The sequence below is a fragment of the Chiloscyllium plagiosum genome, chromosome 24, assembly GCF_004010195.1.
Source record: "Chiloscyllium plagiosum isolate BGI_BamShark_2017 chromosome 24, ASM401019v2, whole genome shotgun sequence".
Lineage (NCBI taxonomy): Eukaryota > Metazoa > Chordata > Chondrichthyes > Orectolobiformes > Hemiscylliidae > Chiloscyllium > Chiloscyllium plagiosum.
This window is the reverse complement of record NC_057733.1, coordinates 26,239,470-26,260,816: the sequence shown is the minus strand read 5'-3', so window position 1 is coordinate 26,260,816 and position 21,347 is coordinate 26,239,470. Positions and strand designations below refer to the sequence as shown.

At 39.9% G+C, this 21,347-nt stretch overlaps 1 long non-coding RNA gene across 2 annotated transcripts in view; it reads right to left on the bottom strand.

Moving 5' to 3' along the window:
* Positions 1–352: 352 nt before the first annotated feature.
* Positions 353–21,347, bottom strand: part of LOC122562103 — a 354,404-nt gene continuing 333,409 nt past the window's right edge. For both annotated transcript variants that reach the window (XR_006315215.1, XR_006315216.1), the window contains 2 exons: positions 995–1,056; positions 353–908 (listed from right to left, as the gene is read on the bottom strand). This is a non-coding gene — a long non-coding RNA (uncharacterized LOC122562103). The remainder of the gene's footprint in view (positions 909–994; positions 1,057–21,347) is intronic.

Genomic DNA, 21,347 nt, shown 5'->3' with positions numbered 1-21,347 from the left:
GAAGACAAATTTTAAATGATCAGACAAAGCCTTTCTTCACTGAGATGGTAATATTTAATTGTGATCAGTGAGAAATTTAAAACTTTACAATTCTGTGAAATGAATGAATGTACCTGATCATCATGAGAATGATGCAGACAGTGCAGAGGAATAGAAAGTGTTACAAAACTATATTTAGAATGCCTTCCTCAATCTGCAATTCTAATCATACGCTTTAATCTATGCACAGCTGTGAAAGATAATTCTTTTAGATGGAAACATTCATTTCATTATTCCCTATACGTTGTGAAATATTATTGCATTGAATGCAAAACAAGAAATAAAAACAAGGAGGTTTTTAAGTGTTGTCACTGTTATATTGTAGGTAAATATGACAGCCAATTTGTGAACAATAAATTTCCAAAAATAGAAATTACATAAATGACTAGATAAAACTGTTTTAATGATGAAGGGTTGAATGTTGACCAGGCCACTTGGGAAAATAAATGTTCTTCTTTGAATAATGGCATGTTTTCTGTCTATTTGAGTGAGAAAATCAGGCCTCAGTTTAACATTTCAGTTGGGAAAATACATCTCTGGCAGTGCAGCACTCCTTTAGTACTCTTAGTCCATATGTTGTGTATTCAAGCCTGCCTTCCAAGGCGAGAGTGCTACATCGAGTGAAATCAGTTTCATTTTTTTCTTGGTCCCACAGTGCCTTGAGGAAAGTAAAGAAACATCTGTTTGAAATGGACTTAGTGATGTAGGCACTGTTCCAATCTTTGATTCAATAAACAGTGTCTTAGATATAGCACTTAATTTCAATTCAATAATTGAGTCTGAATTGTCATCTAATCTTCTTGGTGTCTGCCATGTCTTTTTTTCTATACTGAGCTTGTTGAAACTCATTGTTCTAAAATGCCTGCACACTGAAAAAAAAGGAGCAGAATATTATTTAGTCAGCTTTTTGGCACATATTGAAAGACAAAGATTATATGTAGGAAGGCAATATTACCAGAACTCCCTGACTGAGGCCCTGTGCTCATCTCCTAGGCAACGACAGGCAGGAACACAGACCTGTTAAATGGAAGATGTCAATTACAACAGCTATGCAGATACTACAGGGGCAGACCCAGCGACAAAATGGGTCTAATGTTCAGAACCACTGACAAACAACATTAGTATGTAATACTGAATACTAGGTCAATAGGTGCTAGGTTGAATGAGATGTCATTTTCTAGCCAATGATCTATTTATCAAAGTTACCTTGCAAGCTCTCTACAATCTATTTAAAAATCAAAGATATGGGCACACATGAGTACATCTCTCTTTAATCAGAATATCAGTTGGATATTTACATCCAGATGTTGATTAATACCAAAGAAAAGAGTCTAGAAAATACCTCAAAAGTACTGCAGCATTATTTTATCCTTTGAATGGCTTTAGGTTTTTCAGTTTCTCTTGTTTTTGTTTGCTAACTTCAGCATTATTTATTCAGTACTTTATTTGTAGTGTGAAAAATTGACAGAAAATAGTTGGTGTTTTAATTCATTTGGACCTGGAGAAATGGTTCTGCAAAAGCCTGTCAAATCTCATGAATAAAATAATATACGTAATCATGTGGATTTGTGAGTGAACCACTTTGCATGGTTGCTGTTTGCTTTATTGAAAGTCACCAGCTTGAGGGTTTAAAGTCATTGAATTCTGACAGAGCTAAATAACTGGGAACTCATCCAATTAAAATCCACATTGTCCTCCATGTCAAGTGTCACTAAACTCAAATGATACCAAATTTTCCTTCCAACTACCCCAATTGACAATTAGCCTCACACATGAAGTAAATGTGTGATGGCAATTATACCTCACTCAATAAAGCTAAAGAATATTCTCATTATTTCTTAAAGTTCACCGTCAGTCAATTATGTCAGTATTTTACACGCTGCCTACATATGTAGGACTGTTGCTGCAGAACTAACAGTGTTACTATATGTATTTGAAATCTTTGGCATAACTATTTTATCATATGGGATTCATCAGCCAAACATTCAAAGAATGGAAGGTGGATTTGCACAGAAAACTATTAACAGATGTTGAATTAGTAAATGAGCACAGTTAAATTTATGTCAAATTTTCAAACACGTAGCCAGCTTTGTATACAGCTAATAATCTTCTTGAGGAAGTGGGAGATGATTTAATTGAATATGAATTTGAAGATAATTCTTTCTACATTGAAACTTGCACATTCAGTTAAATATTTAAAACAATATTACAGACTTACAAAGGTTATTGTGAAAACAAAAGGTGAATTCATAAACGTTCTCCTTTTATTCAGCATTAAATGATATAGCTGGTTAAAACATGTGCTGATAGAATCCTGAGCACAATATCACTACAGGCTAATAAACAAAGTTCTGATGGGTACAGAATCCTGAATACAAAATAAAAATGGAAAATCTGAAGGCTGGAAGAAAGTAGTTGCTGCATTTCCCTCTTTTGGATATGCAGAACTGCAGTCTGACTCTCTGACCTAACTATCACCTGCCCCATTCTGTTGGTTCGTGTTAATTAGGCTGCACGACACCAGCTACTGATAATGATATGGAATGCTGTACAACATTTGAGGTCCAATTCGTCTTAATAGAATCTAATCCCAGTTATACATCATATTAACTTGTGAACTGGAATCCTCTGCAACACATACCTGCAATAAACCCAATGGCTGTATATTCCACAACAGAAAGACAAAATTAACACATTGTTAACATATCTCGCTCCTAATGCGATATCATCAAAAGAATACCATATAAATCAATAACAATGAAAGGTCATAACAAAGCATCGCTTTTTTTCTTCTTTTATAAAATGATTAAATGACTGTGTGTTTCAAATATTTTCTGTTTTTAAAATCTTAAAGCATGAGGCCAGAAATTACTACTGACAACAAAACAAGATGAATGCTCATAAGGTATTCTTCTATTTAATCTGATTGTGCCATCCAGAGTAATTTCCAACCTAGATTAGCAGAGAGATTCTCCTGTATTGAAATTAAAAGTAATTATTGATTAAAATCCCTAAAAAGGCTGAAGTATGGCAAAAACATACCTGCACATCATGAGCTGAATCTTGTACTGTCACATTCAAACTCTGTTTTACAATCCATTATCCTGTTATTAATGGATATCACTCATATCTCCCATGGATATTGACCTTTCTCATGTGAATACTTTGGGTTCTTCCCTGCTTCTTCCACTGTAACTGTGCCCTGAAAATGCTTTAATACTGAATATTAAATTCAAATTACTGCAGACTCTGGAAACTTGAAATAAAATCAGAAAGTATTGGAAATACTTCGCAGGTGCAAAGAGAAACAGAATGAATTGTTTCGCCACTATCTGATCAGAAGTGACAGAAAAATCACATATTTAAGAAGTTTTATGTACAGAAGCAGGGACATTTTGGAGAGGCATAAAGCATAAAAGGAATATCACAAATGGTGTGTCAGATAGCAGCAATTATCATTTAGTCAATGCATATGTATTTGTTGGGACTAAACACATATTCACATCAGTAACTACAAATTATAGGTTATTTAATAACTAAAATAATCCAATTTGTTGATTTAACCATGATCCAGTTCCACTCATCACCTGGTTTTCATAGTTTTGACATATGTGCCATTTTCCTAAATTATTAGAGCTTCTGATACTGACAACCATTCACCCAAGGGAGTCTAATAGATCTTTTTTCCATAGCATGGGCAGGCTGAGGTGTGAGTTTAGGTTCTGATCATCAACTTAAAAGACTGATAGTTGGCAAATTCTGATAAATGTTACGAATGTTTTGAACTCATGAATGCATCCAGCAGACATAATATTGAAATAATATAAACCGTGCCAATATCTTCAAGCCAAACGTACCTGACTGTGGGTTAAACTGGGAACAAAGATTTGAGAGATGTTTGGCACATTGGGTTGACTAGAACTCTAAAGAGTGACTTCAATGAACAAAAACCAAAAGAATTGCAGATGCTGTAAATCATAAACAAAAAGAGAAATTGCTGGAAAAGCTCAGCAGGTCTGGCAACATCTGTGGAGACAAATCAGAATTAATGTTTTGGGTGCAGTGACCATTCCTCGGAACAAGCCATTGCATACATTATAAGTTTCAAATTCTTATCCTAGTGGCCATCACAATTATTTTCTATTTTAATTACATAATTTTGAACTACAAAGGTAAGTCATAGAGTCATACAGCATAGAAACCGGCCCTTTGGTCCAACTCATCCATGCTGACCTAATTTCCCAAACTAAATTAGCCCCACTTGCCTGCATTTGGCCTATATCCCTCTAAACCTTTCTTGTCCAAGTTTCTTTTCAATGTTCTAACTGTACCTGCATCTAACATTTTCTCTGCAGTTCATTCCACATTAGAACCATCTTATGTGTGAAAAAGTTGCCCTTAAATGCCAGCTGTGTTTTTTTTTCTCCACAGATGTTGCCAGATCTGTTACATTCAAAATGTAATGAGAAATGCTTATGGAATAAGAAAAGAAGAAACTGGAGTAGGAGTAGATCACTTGGCTCTTCAAGCAGGCTGTATAAAATTTCAGGATCATATAGGTCTTATGACGTCAAATTCAATTCATCATGTCAGCTGTGAATCTTGGATGATCTTTTACTTCATCTTCATTTTCCCACATTATTCCTATATTGTTAGTTTCCTTGAATATCCAAAAATCAATTCCTTTGTTGAATATACTTAACAACTGAGCAGACATGACTGTCTGGAGTAGAAATTTCAAAAGGTTCATAATCGTTTTGCTTGAAAAATGTCTGCGCATCTCAGTCCTAAATAGTTAACATCTTATTCAAATACTATGATCACCAATTCCACAATTGTCAGCTAAGGAAAAACATCCTCCCATCAGTTATCTACTAACACCCTTTAAGAATTCTTTATGTTTCAATGTGATCACTTCTAATTCTTCTAAACATCAGTGAAAGAAGTCAAATCTCATTGATATATTAGAATGACCGCTTTTATTTCAAGGAGCATGGAACTCAATCAGGGAGGTGAAACTTTACTTGCGAAGGTAAAGATGCCATAATCACATTGGACAGTTCTCTCATTAAAGGGAGAGATGATTAGTTGTTGTTAAACCTGAGGGTCACTACTCCTCAGGCAAGGGCAGAAGTTGTGAAGGAGAATCCTCATCCAATGTGGGAAATGAATCTATGCTGTTGGTCTCATTGTGCACTGAAAACCAGCCATCCATGCAACTGAGCTAACTGCCGCCCAACTATACCAACACAGACTGTTGGGCTATACACCATGAAAAGGCTGCTACATTCAGTTATGACAATCAAACCTCAACAAAGTAATAATGGCATTGGAGGAGTCAATTAAAGATTTAAAACAAAATGATATCTTGCTTAAAAGGTTAAAACATGATCACAGATTGCATAAATATTGGCTTGCATCGCCTTGAGTTTAGAAGGTTGAGAATGATCTAACTGATTAAATCAAAATATTAAAGGATTCGAAAGCGTTGATACAGAGAATCTATTTCTTTTGCTGAATGAATCCAGAACAATTGTAATCTTAACATTTAAGCTACAGCATTTATGAGTTAAATTGGTTTGCAATTCTTTAAACAACAGTCAGTGGGAATTTAGAATTCACTTGCACATAGACTCAGGATACTGAGTCAATTGAAATACAGAGGAACCTTGATTATCTGAAGGACACAGGCAGGGAGTATTTCGTTCAGTTAATCGAATGCCAGATATCATTGTTAGCCACGCATCGGGACCTTGCGATCTTGTCCAGATGATCCGAAGTTTGGCTAATTGAATGCCGGATAATTGAAGTCCTTCTGTCTTCAAGACAGATTGTCAGGCAATTGGATTTTAAAAGCTTTAAAACATATGAGTGTATTTAGAGATTGTTTAAACGCATATTAAACAAACATCCCTACAAAGGTCATTGCACGGAGTGGGTGCAGAGAAGATTTACAAGGATGTTGCCTGGTATGGAAGGTGCTAGCTATGAAGAGAGGTTGAGTAGATTAGTTTTGTTTTTGTTAGAAAAAAGGAGATTGAGGGGGGACCTGATTGAGGTCTACAAAATCATGAAGGGTATAGACAGGGTGGATAAAGATCAGCTTTTTCCCAGAGTGAAGGATTCAATAATGAGAGGTTACGCTTTCAAGATGAGAGGTGAAAGGTTTAAGGGGGATACATGCGGCAAGTATTTTACACAGAGAGAGTGGTAGGTGTCTGGAATGCATTGCCAGCAGAGGTAGTTAGAGGCAGGCATAGTAGATTCATTTAAGATGCATCTGGACAGATGCATGAGTAGGTAAAGAGCAGAGGGATAGAAATGACAGATGCATGAGTAGGTAAAGAGCAGAGGGATAGAAATGCTTAGGAATTGGGTGACAGGTTTAGACAGTAGATTTGGATCGGCTCAGGCTTGGAGGGCTGAAGGGGCTGTTCCTGCGCTGTAAATTTTCTTTGTTCTTTGTTCTATAATCAAGTGATTGGATTTAGCAGTTTCCCTCTAGAAGCTTCTCAGAATCAAATATCAGTTAGACAATCAACACTTCAGGCACCTCCTGATGGGTCTGAAATACTAACTATAATCTGCTATAGAAACAAAGTCGCCTCTGAGAAGAAAAGGCAACACAATAGAATTGCAAGTCTCCCTTATCCTGTGTGTTAATGGGCCTTCCACTTAGCTTCTGAAATGGAACATAGACAATTGGTTAAGAGCAATGTAGGGCTTTATCTCCATGGTAACTGCTACCACAGCACTCCCTACCCCATGACCAAGAAGACTTGGTTACATTACTCCCACAGTACTACTGCCTTTTTACCATATGGTCTGGAAATAGTTTGAATATAGTCGGATATGAGTACAACAGCATTAATGTTCCCAATGTATAACTGCGGAAAAGTGTGGTAGGATATTTGGCATCATAGCGGATTAGAATTAGGCATGGAATCTTGGTGTCATTATTGTAGATGTGGAAGTTAACTCCAAAGTGTCAATACAACATCTATTGATAATATCAAAATAACTAACATCACTGTAAAGGAAAAGCCTTTGTGCTCTCCACAAATTCCCCAGATGAACTTTTCATGAGATTTTTAAAGAGAAGAACGATTCTATGGTCACTTGCTTCTGGATAGCCAATCAACCAATTGCCAACTCAATCGGACTCGTTCTTAAAAACAGGCATCTCCAGTTGCTTTGTAAATACATTGTGGCTAATTGAATCATCTCCGTAGCTATTTTGATTTGATCTCTCCTTTTAATGTTTGTGAGTAAGCCTGTGTTATTAAGTGATGATGAGATTTCAAAGATGATGTGTTGGTTGATTTGCCCTTACCATAGCACCATCTCAGAACATGTGAAATAAACTCAACTTCTGGCTCATTGCTACACCAATGTGGCTGCATTCCTTACAAACTGAAAATCCACAAGCAAAGTGAGAGGGAGAAATCGCTACCCACCTCAACTGTTTTTAAAGGGTGAAAAATAAAACCTTTAATCTGCTTACAGACAAGTGGCAAGGGCAGAGAGAGCTATTTGTTTTTTAAAGTCACAATCTGCTTATAAAACAGATCAATGTATGTGAACGTATCAATTCAGGGTTGTTGAAAAAAAGGGGAGAAAGCACAAGAGAGTGAAAATCAGATATCTCTTGACTGGTGGAATGAGAATGAAAGAATGAATGGTCTACTCTTGTCCCTAGAATCAAGTTGATTAAAACCAACAATTCAGCGCATGTTTTGCAATCATTCAAAGGCACACAGAATGTATTTCAAGATATATCCAAGGTCTCTTATGCGTTATCTATATGCTGCTTTTTGGAAATGGGGTGGAGGCGATGGCCTAGTGGTATTATTGCTGGGTTGCTCATCTCGAGATGCAGATAATGTTCTGGGACCCAAGTTTGAATTCTCCCATGGCAGATAGTGGAATTTGAATTCAATAAAAAACAATCTGAAATTAAGCATCTAATGATGACCATTGTCAATTGTTGGAAAAACTAATCTGGTTCATTAATGCCCTTTAGGGAAGGAAACTGCTAACCTTACCTGGTCAGGCTTACATGTGACTCCAGACCCCCAGGCAATGCGGTTGACTCTTAATTGTCCTCTGAGCAATTAGAGATGGGCAACAAATGTTGGCGTAGCCAGTGATGCCCTCATCCCGTGAATGAATAAAGGAAAGAAAAATCATCTGTGCATTTGGAATCAACTTGCACATCGACAAAAGCGACACCAAGATTCCATTGCTTGTTCCTACTTGCTGTGTTGCTGAATATACTGGCCACACTTTTATCCAGTTGTACATTGGGAAGATTAACGCTGCTGTCCTCATATCCTACCATATTCATTGCCCCTGTGTAGTTATTTCCATTCTACTCACCAATAAGCTTCAACAGGCTGGGTTATTTCCAGTAGAATGTGGAAAGAAGGTGTTACTCTTCCAAATTTCAATACCAGATTTGGCTGGCAGGTTAATTACCAGCAATGCCAGAAGTATTTCATACATGCCTGCCTCAAGTGTGTCAAAATTTCAAACAATGTTCTCTTAAATCTACTTGACAGTCTGATACTCTGATTAATGATGTGCAATTACCGATGCTGGAATCGAGGCCTGATCATTGTGGGATCAAGATCTGATGTGCAACATGACCAATTGCAAGATCCTCTGGAATGCGCAAGTTGTGACTAGCACCAGGGCCCCATCAGGAGGACCCACTTCCCCCTTGCCGAGGCTGGAACTGCAAGCCCAAAGAAATTGGAGGCCTACTGGCCTCTCGCAGGTCCGACCTCATGGAAACCCTTAAGCAAGGCCCGACCGCCATGGGAACAAGATCTAACCCCACGGTGACCTGGTATCAAGGAGGTCCGACCAGACCAAATGCAAGACCGTCTGGAGTGTTTAAGGCTGTGACTGGCGATCAGGACCCCATCAGGAGCACTCCTTTTCCTTCCGGAGCAGTTGACTTCCCTCACCGCGCTTGGGATCAATTAGGAGCAGGCACCTTCCCAGGAAATGTGGGAGACCCACTGGGCCACAGGTGAGATTAAAATTATGACGTTTTAAGCACTCCTTCCTCCACAGCATACACCTCACAAATGTCCAAGTCATTGAGAACAAAATGGATGAACTTAAAGCTAGACTCAACTTCCAAGGAATTGAGAGGGTGCTGTGTGCACCGTTTCACAAAGTCATTGCTTGCTCCTGCAACACCTGACTGTGCCTTACAACCTGAGGACTTCTCAATTCACTGAATGGATTGCTCAGCATCCTCGGGCAAAGCAACAGTCGGTGTGGTCTGCCTCCTAATCAACATCTCCGGGTGCACAGATGTGATGACCTTGGTGAGTCACTGGTCCCAGGACCTAGATTATTTAACAGTGAAATGCCGTCCACCCAATCTGCCATGTGCGTTCACCTTCACTATCCTGACAGTGGTTTACATTTGAACCCACACGGAAATGAAGAGTGTACTTGATGAAGTGTACAACGCGACAAACAACCTTGAGGCGGAATACCTCGAAGACTTGTTCGTCATAGCCGGTGACGTCAACCAGGCCAACCTCAAGAATGTGTTACTTAAATTCCACCAGCACATGTCCCATCCCACCAGAACATCCTTGACCATTGTTGCACAGCCATAAGAGATGCTTATCGCTCCAGCCTCACCTGCATTTTGGAAAATCAGATCACAACGCTGTGCTCCTCCTTCTGGCTTACAAACAGAAATTGAAGAATGAGGACCCAGCACAGAAAATAGTACAGTGCTGGTCTGAGGCAATGGACAGGCTTCTATGGGACTGCTTAGAGTTGGTAGACTGGTCCATATTCAAGAATTCAGTTGGCAACCTAAACAAGTAATCCACTGTCACAGATTTCATTTGTAAGTATATATACGGTGTGCTGAAAAAAGTTAATCTGAATGTTCCCCAACTGGAAACCATGTTTGAACGGGGACATCTACTCTCTACTGAAGCCCACGTCTGAGGCATTCAATTTGTATGACTCTGACCTCTACAGGAAATCCACATACCACCTTCACAAGTCATCAGGGACACCGAGAGGCAATATCAAATCGAGCTTGAGACACAGAGTAATCACATGGACACCCGTCATTTGTGGCAAGGCTCACAAAACATAACGAGCTACAAAATAAAGTCTAACAGAATCATGGGCCATAATATAGCCCTACACGAAGGGCAGTGAAATGATGACATCTGTCCCATCAGCCTCGGGTGCACCTACCCTCAGCCATCACCGCAGACATTAAGGGCTAATCCACAGAAAGTGACTGGCCTGGATGGAATCCCTGGCTGTGCACTCAGATCCAATGCAGACTAAGTGGCAGAGTATTCATTGAACATCTTTAACCTCTCCATATTCCAAGGTGAAGCCCCAGCAGCTTCAAGAAGATCACTGTCATCCCATTGTTGGGGGTCGATGTGGACTTGTTGGGCTGAAGGGCCTGTTTCCACACTGTAAGTAATCTAATCTAATCAAAAAGATCATGTAGTGTGCCTCAATGACAACCACCCAGTGGTTCTGACTTCCATAATTATCAAGTGCTTTGAGAGGTTGGTCATGGCTCATGTCAACTCTAACCCACCAGATTGCCTTGATCACTTGCAAATCCCTTACTGCCGTAACAGTTTCATGTTAGATGCCATCTCCTTGGCCCTTCACTCATCCCTGAAAAATCTTGATAACAATGATACCTACCTCAGGCTCCTACCTATTGATGACAGCTCTGCCTTCAACACCATAATTCCTAACAACCTCATCTCGAAACTCCTGGACCTAGGCCACTGCTCCCCATCCCACCACCCCACTCCATAGCTGGATTCACAACTTCCTGACCAACAGGTCGCAGCCAGAAAGGATAAGAAACAACACCTCTTCCATGATAATCCTCAACACTGGTGCTTTGCAAGGCTGCATAGTCAGCCCCCTACTATACTACTCATACACGCAAGACTGTGTGACCAAATTCTGCCCCAACTCCATTTACAGGCTTGTTAGCAACATTACCGTTGTGGGTCAGATCTCAAACAATGGGAGAAAGTGAGGCCTGCAGATGCTGGAGATCAGAGTCGAGGGTGTGGTGCTTGAAAAGCATAGCAGGTCAGGCAGCATCGGAGGAGCAGGAGAATTGATGTCTCGGGCATAAGCCCTTCATCAGGAATGAGACTTGCGGGCCAAGGGACTGACTGATAATTGGGGGGGGAATGGGGTTAGGCTGGGGGAAAGGTAGCTGGGAATGTGATAGGTAGAAGAAGGTGCGGGTGGAAGTGATAGGTCGGAGGGGAGATGGAGCGGAAGGGTGGGAAGGAAGGAAGATGGACAGGTAGCACTGGTCAAGGGGGTGGTGTTGAGTTGGAGGCTTGGGACTGGGATAAGGTGGGGGGAGGAGAAATGAAGAAACTGGTGGAATCCACATTGATCCTGTGTGGTTGAAGGATTGCAGGGTGGAAGATGAGGCAGGTGTCAGGTGGTAAGGGTTTGACGATGGAGAAGGCCCAGGACCTGCATGTCTTTGGCGAGTGGGAGGCAGAGTTGAAGTGTTCAGCCATGGGGCAGTGGGGTTGGCTGGTGCGTGTGTCCCAGAGATGTCCTCTGAAATGATCCACAATTTGATGACCTATCTCCCCGCTGCAGAGGAGACCAAATTGGGTGCAATGGATACAGTAGATAATGTGAGTGGAAGTACAGGTAATTTCTGTCAGATGTGGAAAGATCCTTTGGGGCCTTGGACAGAGGTGAGGTGGTAGGTGTGTGCACAGGTTTTGCGCTTCCTACGGTGGCAGGGGAAGGTGCCAGGAGTGGGCTGGTGGGGGGGCATGGATCTGACAAAGGAGTCACAGAGGAAATGGTCTCTCTGGAATGCAGGTAGGGGTGGGGAGGGAGATATATCCCCAGTGTTGGGGTCTGTTTTCAGGCGGTGGAGGATAATGCGATTTATGTGGAGGTTGGTGGGGTGGAAGGTGAGGACAAGAAGGGTTCTGTCCTTGTTGGGATTGAAGGGGTGGGTTCAAGGGCAGAGGAGTGGGAAGTGGAGGAAATGCGCTGGAGGGCATCATCGACCATTGGGAGGGAAAATGTGGTCTTTGAAGAAGGAGACCATTTGGGATGTTCTATGGTGGATTTTGTCCTCCTGGGAGCCAATGCAGTGGAGGCAGAGGAATTGGGAATAAGGCATGGTATTTTTCCAGGAGGTAGGGTGGGAGGTGGTGTAGTCTAGGTAGCTGTGGGAGTTAGTGGGTTTGAAGCAAATGTCCGTGTCAAGTTGGTTGCTAGAGATGGTGATGGAGTGGTTCAGGAAGGGGAGGGAGGTGTCTGAGATGGTCCAGGTGAATTTGAGGCCAGGGTGGAAGATGTTTGTGAAGTAGATGAATTGTTCAACCTCCTCGTGGAAACACGAGGTATCGCCGATACACTCATTGATGTAATGGAGGAAAAGGTGGTGAATGGTGCCGGTATAGCTGCAGAAGGTGGACTGTTCCATCTACCTGAAGAAGTGACAGGCCTAGCTGGGACCCATGTGGGTGCCCATGGCTACTCCTTTGGTTTGGAGGAAGTGGAAGGATTAGAAGGAGAAGTTGTTGAAAGTGAGGACCAGTTCAGCTAGGAGAATGCGAGTGTCAGTGGAAGGGTGCTGGTTGGGTCAGCAGGAGAGGAGGAAATGGAGGACTTGGAGGCCATCATGGCAGATAGATGTGTACAGGGACTGGATGTCCATGGTGAAGATGAAGCATTGGGGACCGGTGAAACAAAAATCTTGGAGGAGTGGGTGGTGTCCCAAACATGGGTGGGGACTTCCTGGACTAAGGGGGACAGAAGGGTGTCAAGATATGCAGAGATGAGTTCGGTGGGACAGGAGCAGGCTAAGACAATGGGTTGACCGGGGCAGTCAGGGTTGAGGAGGTAGAATCGGGTGGTGCGGGCTTCTCGGACTATAATGTTGGAAGCTGTGGTGGGGAGATCCCTTGAGGTGATGAGATTGTGGATGGTTTGGGTGATGATGGCTTAGTAATGGGAGGTGAGGTCATGATCGAAGGGGCAGTGGGTGGAGATCTTTCCACATCCGACAGAAATTTACCTGTACTTCCATGCACGTTATCTACTGTATCTGTTGCACCTGATGTGGTCTCCTTTACATCGGGGTGACAGGACACCAACTTGCAGACCTTTTCAGAGGGCATCTATGGGACACCTGCACCAACCAACCCCACTGCCCTGTAGCTGAACATTTTAACTCCCCCTCTCACTCCACCAGAGACATTCAAGTCATAGACCTCCTCCATTGCCAAACTCTTACACCCGACACCTGGAGGAAAAACGCTTCATCTTCCGCCTTGCGATCCTGCAACCACACAGGATCAATATAGATTTCACCATATTCTTAATTTCCCCTCCCTCCATCTTATCCCAGTCCCAAGCCTCCAACTGGCACCACCCTCTTGACCAGTCCTACCTGTCAATCTTCCTTCCTTCCCACCCATCTGCTCCACTCTCTCCCCGACCTATCCCCGCCACCCCCCCACCTTTATCTACCTATCGTATTCCCAGCTACCTTGCCCCCAGCCCCACTCTCCCTCCCATTTATCTCTCAGCATCCGGACCCACAAGCCTCATCCTGATGAATCGCTTATGCCTGTGACATCGATTCACCTGCTCCTTGGATGCTCCAGATCTCAAGATGGCGAGAAGGAATACTATCTCAGTACAGGTGACAGTAATAAATCAAATCAAATCTGTGTGTGATCCTGAACAAGTTATAACTTATGCTCATTTAGCAACTTCTTAACCAGTGAATGCAGGATATATCATTCCAAAATGGTGACACATAATTGTGTTCATCTACAATACCCTAGGTCTTAAGTTAAATCTTCAATCGATCTGTTTACAGGTCTCTGTGCTGTAATAATATGAATTATCTAAATATAAACAGCAGATCTTTCTGGCAGTATGTGTGGTTCTTCAGATGTTGAACAGATGAGAAGTACCTTCAGGTAGATGAGGAAGGCCAACATTAAACAAACGTTGATGATTGAATAGGCAGCATAAATGATTTTATGCAATTATGCTTGTGACAGAACCTGTGAAGCTACTATTTGACTTTGTTTTCATCAGCTGGAGCTGAACGTAGTGAAGTATTTAATGAGAGAAAGTGAGGGCTGCAGATGCTGGAGATCAGAGCTGAAAATGTGTTGCTGGAAAAGCGCAGCAGGTCAGGCAGCATCCAAGGAACAGGAGAATCGAAGTTTCCTGAAGAAGGGCTTATGCCCGAAACGTTGATTCTCCTGTTCCTTGGATGCTGCCTGACCTGCTGCGCTTTTCCAGCAACACATTTTCAGCTCTGAAGTATTTAATGTACAAGAGAAAATATACTTCCCATAAGAAAAATAATTCATTAGCTACTATGCATCTTATCAAAAATATGTTAAAAGTGAACACAATCCTGTGGCAACACTTGATAAGTACATTCGTACTGATGCTGTGTTAAGGTGATATCATTGAATCATGGAGAGAAGGAGGTCATTCAGTTCAAATTGATGAAAAGATTCTTTGAAAGAACTATCTCCTTAATCCCATTCCCCAGCTGTTTCCCCTTAGCACTGTAAAAGTATTTGTTTATTTATTTATGTATTTGTAGCAAGGTTGTTTTGAATATTACTACTGAAGTTGCGACCACCACACATTCAGTTCCTGCTGTCCTGACAATAATTAAGTACTATGTTAAAAAAAAGCCTTTCCCCTTTGGTTACTGAACCCTCTACTATTGGAGACAATTTCTCTTTATTTACTCTATCAAAAAAATTCATGACATCAAACACCTTCACCAAGACTCTGCTGTTGTTCTACAGAGAACACAATACCAGCTTCTCCAGTTTATCCACGTGACTGAAGTTCCTCATCCCTGCTATCATTCAAACAATTCTGATCTGCACCATGTTCTAAGGTTGACTTCCTTTCTGAAATATTCCTTCCTAAGAAGTGAACAACATAATATGTGAGCATGATATTATATCGGATACAGCAACACTTTAATACTCATCACATAAGAAATTGGATACAGATATCATGGTATTCAAGAATTCAACATCACAGCTCCCCAATGTACACAAGCATGAAGGTACAATTTAATAGCTCACTACCAATGAGAGGTGGTGATGTATTGGTAATGGGTCTCTTTTGGTAACCTGGGTTAACTTTCTAGAGAAATGAGTTTGAATCCCAATATGGCAGATAGTGGAATATGAATTTAATAAATCAGAGATTAAAAGCTAGCCTCATGATAATAACCATTGTTGAGTATTGTTCATAACCCTGGTTCATTCATGTACTTTATGGAGATAAAAACGCTGGCCCTATTGACTATTAACTGCCCTTTGAAATAGCCTAGAGAACACTAGTTCAATGGCAACCAGTGATAGACAACAAATGCCAGTCTTACCAGTGACACCTGCATCTCATACAAAAAGAAAAGGATAAAGGAAAGGAGCATGTCATCTTGAAGTTTTTCTAGGATAAAACGGAAAATGAAATCTTTATATCCTCAACTCTTTAAAGGTACAGTAATGGACTGTCTATATCACAGCACGGTGCAAGAAAACCGGATATGATAGATAGATGCCTAGCTAGTGCCTTACAATGTTTAGCATGACTTCCTTGCTTTTATACTCTATCCTTATTTTTGTAAGAATAAAGATGTCATGAATTTTTCTGAAACAGATTTCTCAACTTCTATTGCAACCTTCAAAGATTTCAATTCATTCATAACTTGCAACCTCTTGAAAGTGACATCATATATTATTTGTATTTACTATCCTCATTATTCCTATCACAACATATCACTTCATACTTCTCTATCAAATTCTGTATGTCAAATGTCTGCTCACTTCACCGGTTATCAACTTTTGAAGATTATTACAATTTTTTCATTGCTTACTATATTTCTGAACAGTTATTGTGTTTTGAAGTTATGCACTTAGGTCAATGTTGTTCATATACTTCAAAAAGAACAGTGTATCTTCTACGGAATTCTGGGAAACACCCTTATGATCATCCAATGTTATAGTACCAAAGAAGATCATTCCATCTATTAAATCTATGTCAGAGCTCTCTCAGAACAATTCTGTTGGTTCCACTCTTTCGTCCTTTTCCTAACCCTGAAAATTTTTATTCAAGTGTTTATCAAATTTCGTTTAGAAAGCTGCAAATCAATTTATCTACATCACTTCCTTAGACAGTGAATTTATAACCCTTAACCATTCTCTACATAATTTATTTTTCTAATCTCCGTTTTAAGAAAGTAACTATTCAGTATTGTTCCCTGCTCTCTGACCAACAATTAATTTTATATCCAAGCTACTAGTGGCTTTTAAATCTAAGGGTTTTAATTTTGCCAACATAGGGATCTAGCCAAATATGTCCCTTTCATCCCAAGGATTTTATTTAAAGCATATCTGAATTTAAAGATATGTACTTGACACAAGTGTATTTGCTACTCTTGAAACCGTTTTCCACAAAATAGTATTTGTAGTCAGTGAGGTCAAGGAGCAGTGCAGTTACAGAACATAAATCTTTACCTCTATATTGAATCTGCCCCCATAGTGTTCTCAAACAACCAGACCACCTGCATAGTTGGCAAGTAAAAGGTGTGATCAAAATGAGAAAGAGGAACGATGGTCAATTTTCTTTCTTCCAAGGTTCCTGCATAATTCTGCATTTTACAAAACAGTTGTTCATAAACCATTCTTAATTAGAATGGGAAGCTCCATGAAGTGAGATTGTTACTGTACAGTCAACAGAGTGCCGTGTTACGTCTCAAGGCCGGTAGATCAGTATAACTTTTGGAGACAAGCTCATGATATTATCAATGTACCATGGCATGTGACCTGAGGGTACAAAGGTCTCATATTCCATCTCATGCTGGAATCGCATTTCTTTATTCCTGTACGGGATATAAAAGTCACTGATAAGACATGTATTTGTTGCCCATCCCTAGTTGCCCTTGAATTGATTGGATTATGAGATCATTCCAGAGGGCAATTAAGAATCAACCATATTGCTGTGGATCTAGAGTCGAATAGAGGTCATACCAAGTAAAGCTGACAGATTTATTTCCCTAAAGGACACTAGTGGTTCTGATTTTTCTTTATGTCATAAATGTAATGACAGTGTTACATGCTTACCACGAGGCTATCTTTTAATTCCAGATATGATTGAATTCCAATTTCACCAGCTGCTTTGGTGAGATTCAAACCCATGCCCCTGGAACAGTAACTTGGGTCACTGGGTTATGAGTCGAGGGATGTTACTGCTATGCCACTGCCTGCCCACATGAAGCCTAATAAGAAGCTTGCTGCTTTGTATAATTTAATAGCTTAATGTTGGCCCAGACACTGATGTAACTGTATGTAACTGATGTAAATGTTTGTACATAACTACTGGTTGCATAAAAGTTTATCAAATTCTCCAATCCTGCTACATTCAAGCATGTGAGGGATGACATAAGCATTGTCGCATGAGGTAAAATACTGGAGGTTAAATTGTATCATACAGTAAACATTCTTTTCTTCAAGAATACTGCAGGATTACTTTGACTTTATTCCATGCAGTTTCTGGAAATAAGGATGCATTACATTCATTTAAATATAATGCACAACTGTGTCTTCAAGCATCTGCTGTGAATTAGTTGAACAGCTAATTGATATGTATAATTAATGTACTGTAGCCAATTCCAGCTGTGAAGGTCACAATGCCTGTGAGAAGTGGTAAATCCCAAACCATAAAGGGAGATTTACAGATTAAGGTTGAGAATATGTTACTACATGTAATACATGTCTTTGGTGTAGAGGAGCAAAGTCTTCAATGTCTGTTGGATAAAGAATTAAACAGATGAAGTAATCTTGTTTTATTCAAGGCCAGGTGACACTGAAATGCAGGCTTGCAAAATTATCCCTAAGGGAACGACATGGAGTTACAAACCAAGAGACATTGGATTCATATCTAGTAAAAAGTGCCAAAATTGAGCTGAGCTTCTGTCAAATGTCGATCACTTGGTAGCACACTCATCTTTGAGTCAGAAACTTGTGAGTTCAAGTTCCATTCCAGATTCATGAACACAAAGGTCGAGGTTGATATTCCAGGGCAGCAATGGTGGTGTGTCACATTGTTGGAGATACAGTGTTTGGATGAGATGTTAAATGGAGACTTTGGCTGCACTCTCAATACAAGTAAAAGATACTTTGCATGATACCTAAGAAATGCATGGGAATTCTCCTTTATATTTTAGCCAATATTATTCTTTCAATCAGCATTACAAAGAAGATATTATTTGGTCACGACCACATTGATGTTAATGGGAACCATTTGCAGATCTTTGTGTTTCCTACATTACATCAGTAACACTTCAAAAGCTCTTTACTGATTTGGAACCGTGATATCAGGAAAGCTGCTGTATAAATGCTCCAAGTACTAAGAGGCAAAGTGGAAGTTAGAGTGCGTCAACTTAGAAATCTTGCTACATGTGACAGTAGCCACAGCTGCCAAAGTGTTTTACTGATATTGTTTGTCTGAGAGGGTTACTGGGTGGGTGGAACAAAAACTAGAATGGGGGTAAATGTAACTATAAGAGTCAGCACCACAAGAGTAATAGGAAGACTGAAAAAGATTCTGAGAAAACAGGCTTACAATAACCACTTTTTAAAAACTTTCCGCAGACATGTAATTTAATTAAATCATGTTTATGGTCATTTGCTCCCTAAAATATACAGCGATAAAATATTTTGTTCTTTAATGCATACTTTTCTCCTTATGGGAAAAGGCCATTGTTGATAGAAAGGATGGAACACAGATATGTAGAGTACAGATGGGTCAAGGGAACTGGCCAAATGTCCTGTCACAGAAGAAACCACTACGGGGGTTATTAGCTGCAAAGGTGTGCAGCATGGGTGTTCCACTCCAAATTTGAATAAATATAATCAGATCAATTCTCTGTGTAATCAGCTTCAGCATAAGTAATGACTGTGTTTTCCCATGGATAGTGCAATGTACTGTCTGGACAGCAAACTTAACATCCTTAATTATGTACACTGTTCCCTTTTCTTCTGGTTACAGAGGTGACACAACCACAGTAGCAACTATTTGGACCCTCTCACTAACGAACCTCACTCCAGCACTCAAGGAATCACAATTTCACATGTACACCAGTCCAAAGAAATACACTCCAGGGAAGTGTGATTTTAAAAAATGAACTTGAACCATACCTCTTGGACATTGATCATGCAGAGGTGGTGACTGAAGATTGGCTGACAGTTATGACATTGCTAAGGAATGCTTAGATATTACATTGTGATCTGACTACTGACCAGTTATGAAATGGAGAAAGTGAGTGATATTGTGCAGTGGGTGCTTGGTCTCTGCAGACAACAAATGAACAATGTACTGGCCTGTGCAGGAAAACCCTGAGACCTGCATATGCAACATCTTTCATAAATGCTTCCCTTGATACTGTTTTACACTGAGATCCATATCCAATTAATAATCATTCAACTTCAATATGCTCAGAGGCAGAAGCTGAAAAACACAGAATGAATGATCCACAGCCTCGCTGTCTTGCACTTCTCTATCCAATGTTATGGCTGCAACTGATGTTAGCACTGGACAAATCTGACCTCAAGAGAGAAACCTCAGTTTGGTTACAATGGGGGTCAGTCTCGAAGTATATTCACAAAAAACTGCTCTTATATTCTCCTTTCCAAGGAAACATACTTCACTTGTTACATTGCCACTGTTTTAATATCCATTTCCTTTCCTGATGCACCCCTTTTCCTAGGGTTCCTTCAGCATTCCTGTTATTGTAATTGATCACTCATTTAATGTCCAGCAATTAGCTTTATTGTGTCACCTTTATTACAATAGAAGCATGTTATTTTCTTAATATTTTCATTTACGTTCTAGCCTTTTTCCTTTATTATTTTGGTGTCATTCAGTTTGCTCCTTTTCCACTTGCAGATTTTCTATTCTTCTAGTTTCCTTGTTGATTCTCAAATAACCATTTCCCTCAAAGTAACTGTCTATTGGAGATATAGATAACTACCAGAATTGACATTTCTTGAATTTTTCATACTTGACACTTACTGAAACGTTGGAGAAAATGAGGATTGCAGATGCTGGAGATCAGAGCTGAAGAGTATTGTGCTGGAAACGCAGCCGGTCAGGCAGCATCCGAGGAGCAGGAGAATCGACGTTTCAGGCATAAGCCCTTCATCAGGAATGAGGCTTGTCTTACTGAAACATGTCTTCAGGGTTATCAGAATTCTTCGAAATTCACTGATTTGCAACTCTTCCATAATTATAATTTCCCTCACATACTCAAAAGTTTTCTTTAATTTCAAAGAACAAAACCATTGTCACTCTGCATTCTTTTTCTCTTGCAAATTCTAAAATATCTGATTAGCTTCCTTTCTGAGAGGCCTAAATTTTAATTGATAAGCTTCAGGAAAACCCTCATATGTATTGTATAATGCTCTTCAACAATTTCATTGTCTGCAGATTGCTTTTCTGACAAACTGATGTGGCATTCATAGCTGTACCTATCAGGACATTCAGCATCATAAAGGCCCAAACATCTTGAGGGCACTTCAGTTTTTCAACTATCTTTTCAAATGAGGTGAATATCTTTCCACTCCATCCTCTGTACATTTAGGCAATAAACACAGATTCTAATAAAATCAAATCCCTCATTGGAATCAGAATCATCCCTCAGCTACAACATCTTCCTATCTTTACACTAATCTTTCCTCTAACCAAGTCACGTTCTCAGATTTCCTTCTGTCTTGGCAATTCAAACTTTTGGAAATCTATTACCCTTTTTATTGTTGTTTCTTTTTCTTTCTCCTCTTTCTGTTTCTTCCCTTTTTCCTATTCAAGCATTTTGATTCCCATTCTCTTTCCTATTCTCTCATTTTACATTTTTCTTTGATTTTCTTTCTCACCTCCCATCTTCATTTTCTTTTCTCTTCTAATTAAAGTTTTATATAGTTTATATAAAATTTATAGTGTATATATAATTTATATACACTCAATCCCAGTTTAGTACCATTCTTATCTTTAAAATGTTTTACACAAGCGATAAGATCACAAGGAGTTTTGTTTTTGACACATTTTGGTACATTCCCTCATTGTAGTTCTCCCCATTACTGTCTTTCCCAGACACAGAAACCAGTTTGCTCTCTAACATTGAAGGAAAACATCCTTAGGGCTTTTCCCTAAGTAGACAGTTCTATCGTATTAGAATGCTAAAG